Below are 6,000 nucleotides of genomic sequence, written 5' to 3' on the forward strand. Positions count from 1 at the left end.
AAATGATCAAAGAAAATTAGATTGACCAGACAATGCCTATTTCTAAAGTAGATGTTTGCATCAACAAAAAGAAGCGGCTTGATAATTTATGCTAAATTTATTGTATACATACCTGACTCCTCTAGGTCTTTTATCATTTACTTACTGAAGCTTAACCGTTGTTTCGCCGTTTAAATATATACCTGAAATACGTAACCACTAATACTCAATTTGCTCCGTAATCCCACTAATTTTTTTAATAACATTTTGCTATGTTGCTAGCAAAAATTTTTATACAGTTTTTTAAAGATATCTATTTTACACCTGCCTGCCGAAATTTTAGGTACCATACTTCCAAAAACTTTCCTAGAATTTTAATGAAATTACTTCGGTTGACATCTCAATGTACGCTGATATAAGGGAAAAGTAGTGCGGCTAATGTGTTGTTTCACAAATTGAGAAAGCTGATACATTTAAGAAGGCTGAAAAAAGTCATAAAGAAGGTAGGGGCAGAATTCGTCGCATCCTATTTTACAAGATTATGATTGTCTATGCATATAAAAAAATTGATTACTTAGTGATCATTAAACTGATGATAAAAATAAAATATAGACGAAGTAATGAAGCATACCTTCTTTTCTTCTTTTATCAGCTAAAAGCAAATGAACGATTTAGCGTATAGTGGTTGATATTTTCAATTCAACTATTTTCAATTAGGACAAAAAATAGGTCTCTGGCATTTCAAACGTGTCAAGGTAATGAAAGTTTACCTGATTCTTGCAGCTCTTTTAGCATGTCTTCGTTACCTATACAATAAATACGATAGAAACTAAAATTTCAAACTCTTTACGACAGACTTTCGCGGCACTAGGCTGCACCGAGGGGATCATCAAATTTGTTACACATTCATTTTAACTAGCTTACTTACTGTTTAACTACTTTCGCAGGCAAGAAGCTGTGTGGAGTTCAAGGTTTCGTGAAATTTTGCAAAAACAGATCGAGAATTGCCACGAAATTCTAATATTATTTAATTACTAAGCTATCTTTTGAAAATTTAAAGGTACTGTCTTTATACACTTTTTCATTAGATGCTAGTGTTCGCGTAGTTAATTTACAAATGAAACATGAATTATTTTTTGATTTTGAAATTAACGTAATTACACTTTCTGAAGGTAAAAGTTTAACAACTTTTCTGTGTGACGAATTACCAAAAACAAAAACAGTTAGTCTTACCAGTTGACGTACTTTTGAGTTTAGTCTTATTCTGCACATGAAAATAAAAATATATTTAGAACAAGAGAGGAAAAAGAATAACAACATATTTTTTTATGTTGCAAAAAGCTTGAGCAAGTAAGTTTTTTTTAACCGTCTGGATTATGCAAGCGGGCAATATCTGTTTTGAGGCATTGTGATTGACTTACCGCTCTTGCCGACAGCCTGGTTTATACCGGCCCCTGGTTAAGAGCGCCAGTAAAGGACAGTAGTAAAGTACCGTAAAATGCCGAAATCAAGCGCAGCCAATTATAAGCGCACCCGTTGTGAAACGCACCAAATCCTTACCAAGATTTTATTCCCGTTTCTAAGCGTACCCTCAAACAAGCGCATACAATGAAAAGAGATTTAGAATACAATGATCGTTTCGGTTGAAATGCGAGATTTTTTCTGTAAAATAGTGATTTTCGTGGGAAGGGGGTTCTAGTGCATTTAAAACTCCCATTTGAGCTACGGAAGGCGTGCAAGCATAAAGACTGCTAAACTAGACAACCGCCTAAGATATCAATCCTATACTCATGCTGAACGTTAAGCAGAAAGGATCGATTCACACTTTTATAGTCTCTGGCATGACTCAGTCGGGGTTTGAACCCAAGACCTTCCGCACTGGAGGCGAACCGCATTGTACAAAAAGATACGCAAAAAAGAATATGCATCATCGAAAAAAATTATTTACTTTTTCTTTCTTTTTTTCCTTGCACTTTTTTTATACTTGTTTATAAGCGCACCCGTGGATAAGCGGACCCTCAGATAAGCGCATCCTCAGATAAGCGCATCAAAATCTTGATTTTAGCATTTCACGGTATTATTACAGTATAAAATTATTCCTTATTTTTATCTAAGCTGGGCGGTTAACAAATGCAGTGATGACTGATTAGCTAGTGCCGTACCAAACATATCGCCCTCAGTCATTGCACTGACCCTGCAAGCTTGCTTGGCACTTACACAACTCTATCCGATAAAAAAATCGTGAAAGAAATACTGGTGTAGATGACATATGGAAGTCCAGCCGATAAGAAAGGTGTAGCTAAGTAAACTTTATGCTCCAACTGCAGTTTCATATTAAAATTATTATTTAATAATTATGTATTTAAACTTTCAACTTGTTCCACTATACAACATAGGCCAATTCGAAAACACACAAAATATCATTTGTGGAAATCGATTCTAATTATTGTTTTTACTTACATCTCTAGGTTCATAGTATTGCGCTAAAAAAGTCATAAAAGATTGATCAGCTTTTTGTTTTATAGCTTACTCGAAAAACAAGTTGTGCTCATATGAAAGACCTTTCAAGCTATCTAGGAATCTATTTATTGTAAAAAAAATCTTTTTCGATTCTTGATTATTCGTTTCGAAAGCTGCGCTAATTATGCGAAATTATCTCCAAAACATGTATTTGCTTTTGAGCTTAATTATAGTAAGTAAACATAAAAAGTTGTGTAAAATGTTCAAAACACCAAGTGAACGACTGAAAACATTCTCTAATCAAAATTGAAATCATGCAAAATTAGTAATACTAGGGCAGTGTCCACACTGGTGCGACCGCTGCGTGCATCAATTTTTCAGTTCAAATAAATAAGTTTTCTTGCGAATGGTCATATATCATCACTTTTGTTGAAGGCCAATTTATATGTATATATATTACAGATATTTATTATTGACTGCCTTTTAACCTATTTGTATACCTGAATCAGTTGAATATGCTGCTGGTTCCATACTTTCTATGCAAGAACTTATCCTATTTTCTGCAAAGCTTGCATATGCGCAGCAGTTGGAAATTGGTACGCTACGATAGGTGACCAATTTGCAATACCGCGAAATTCATTTTTCCATCGTTCAGTACGGCTAGGGCAGGTTAACTTTTCATTGGAAAATTTTTGGCCATGAAAAAACAGAATATAATACGCGGGAAGAGGCCACATTGCGTAGTTACTTTTCAGCATTGGAAATTGACGAAGCATGGTATAACAAAACCAAACGTACTTTTTGTTTTTAAAGTAAATATTTACAATGTGAAAATAAAGAAAAGTCACATACCTATCAAAATAATAACAAAAAATAGAGAGCAAAAAAGTGGTTGATCTTTATGTGTTAGACCAGCTACATGTCGTAAAATGCATATTTTTATTTTTCACTGCACCTGAAAGTTTATACCGCAAACCACCCACTTCAATGATGGTCTGTATTTTCAACTGATTCTGCATTTCATTGAAAAACTCAATGAACAAAACTGTTGCTGGGGTGGTCAAAGCATTTGGCACAGTAGTACGTTCTCCACACAGAGGACAAACAATCTTAGTGACAAAATAATTATGTGCAAATAAATACATGTGCCAATTGTCATTGAAATGAGCAAGTGGAAGAGATCTATAATTGGACACGTATTGTACGAAACTGCACATTGAACCGCATATAATCCTCCCACAACACTCCCAACAATCATTATATTGAAAAGATGTGATAAATAATGCTTTTTCAGAATCATTCAAAGATCCAAACACTGATTCCTGAAAAATTTCTGAGAACTGAGCATTTCAGTCCCTCCTACGCAATGAGGGACATCTTGATTTTATCAAAGTCCAAATGGGATCCCTAACATTATAGGCGATCAAGTCGTAAATTAGTGAAAGATCAGTGACATTAGAAGATAGATGTTGGTCATATTTGACACATGCGTCATATATTTTGTGACAGAAATGTGTCATATCTGGATGAATATTTTTCAGATATGGATAAAAAACATAGTAACACAACTCTAAAAATGTGTCTATTGCACAGCTGTATATACCTGGACTTTTAAGGACCGCATTCAAGAGATGGTAGCGCTGAGAAATGAACATTTTTTAGACGAGTTTCACTTTACTGAACAATCAAATATGAGTGAAGCTTTCATGCTCGTTCGAGCCTTCACGCTCATCCGTTGAAATAAAAATTCTATAATAATTCTACTTACTTGTGAAAATACCGCCACCACAAACACGTGCTTATAGTAAAGTTCGTTTCGAAAGAGAGAGAATTGAACAGCAGCGTGCACACTTGTTCTTTCAAGGGCAGTCTGCTGCTCATCATATGATGGCGAAGCCAGCAAATCTTCAACTGTTTTCAGCTGTATCTCCATCATTCCGCGACCTTTACATTCAACATGGGACCACAGCTACGAACGCAGAAATTTTTTGCAAGAAAGACAACGCACCCAGGGCCTCCGGGAGTGACCGCCTTCAGGCGGTCGATTAGCCAATTCTTAAGAACCAATCAAATAAGTTGAAAATATACAAATTTTTAGACAACTTTTGAAGCTTTTCCATATGAAATTAACTTTTCGCATCAAATCAAGAAATAGTAATTAATAGAAAAAGATTTTATCAACTACATCTTTTTGTTGATCTGATAATTTGTTTAAATTGATCAATATATTGAGTTGAAACATTATAATGAGATGTGAATAATGATTACTTACTATATTTTCATTTTTATTTTTTAAATCCGTACTAAGTTAAAAGAAAAAACACAACATGTTAATCTTCAAATTGTTAACAATGTATAAAGTGAAGAACGCAACGTTTGGTAACCTAAATTTAGTCAGCTTGGAAACGACATCAAAATTCAGAAAAATTAACACTTTTTAAATCTGATATTCCCTTACATCCCCACTTACTACTATTCCCTTACATCCCCACTTACTACTATAAGATTTCTCCCACTCTCCGCAATGTTTCTTAATTTTTACCACTCATTTCAATTTATTATCGTCCCCTTACATTCCCACGTACAACGTGATTATACTGATGATTACACTTTATAGCCAATGAGGTTAGCTGAAATATTTGTAGCTCCTCTTTTTTTGCTAATACCAATAGGAAGGAAAGAGGTACTTATGTTTTATTTCGTGGATTACCGTGCACATTAACAAAATTATCACTTTGTGTTTAGCTACCGAAAAATTGTTACCAATGGTGAAAGTAGCTGTGCGTTAATGCGAATACAAACTTCACTTACATTTCTTTCCGGAGTTGATCCACCTGAAAAAAAAGTTGGAAAGTTTAAAAAAATATTACATTACTAATTCTATCCTCAATTCAAATCAATCAATAACACCAGCGTTAATTGTTTTGGCTGCTGAGGGCGACGTTTCTCGCTAGCCGATTGTTGCCGATTACGTCGGCGCTCACCAACCTCTTCAAACATTTTACGTTGCCTCCTAAAAATGAAAATAAATTATAAAAGAACATGTTGCAACAAATTTATGCTTCCATGAATATTCGACGTGAACGTATCTTACCAAATTTTTTGCACATTCTTTGCAGCCCTTGTCCCTTCTTTAAGAAAGATTGCATTCCTCGTGCTAAGGCAACAATACATAACTTTTGGTCTTTGTATTTGGCTTTATTTTTTGCAAACTAATGAATTCTAGGAATCTATGTTTATAATAAAATGGTGCTAAATTGCAATGGGGCAGTAACTGCCAAGAGCGTTACGAATTCTCGCTATATTCTTAGCACGGTTGGGATTGAAAAATGTGAGAGTGCAAACTGTTGCAAGAATCACCGCTAAGATACTAAAGGAGCCTTATTTAATTAACAAAGAGAAAGTAATTACCTCCATTAATTTAGCAAGTATTATAAAACTATGGAAAATATGCCGTTGGAATTTAAATATCACCAACTCAATGAGAACTATAAACAGCAACTATGACACAAAGTATACTTACGCAGACTGCGGGCTCAAGAAGAATATAATTTTGTTGGT

Source organism: Hydractinia symbiolongicarpus, chromosome 13 (assembly GCF_029227915.1).
Source record: "Hydractinia symbiolongicarpus strain clone_291-10 chromosome 13, HSymV2.1, whole genome shotgun sequence".
Taxonomy (NCBI): domain Eukaryota; kingdom Metazoa; phylum Cnidaria; class Hydrozoa; order Anthoathecata; family Hydractiniidae; genus Hydractinia; species Hydractinia symbiolongicarpus.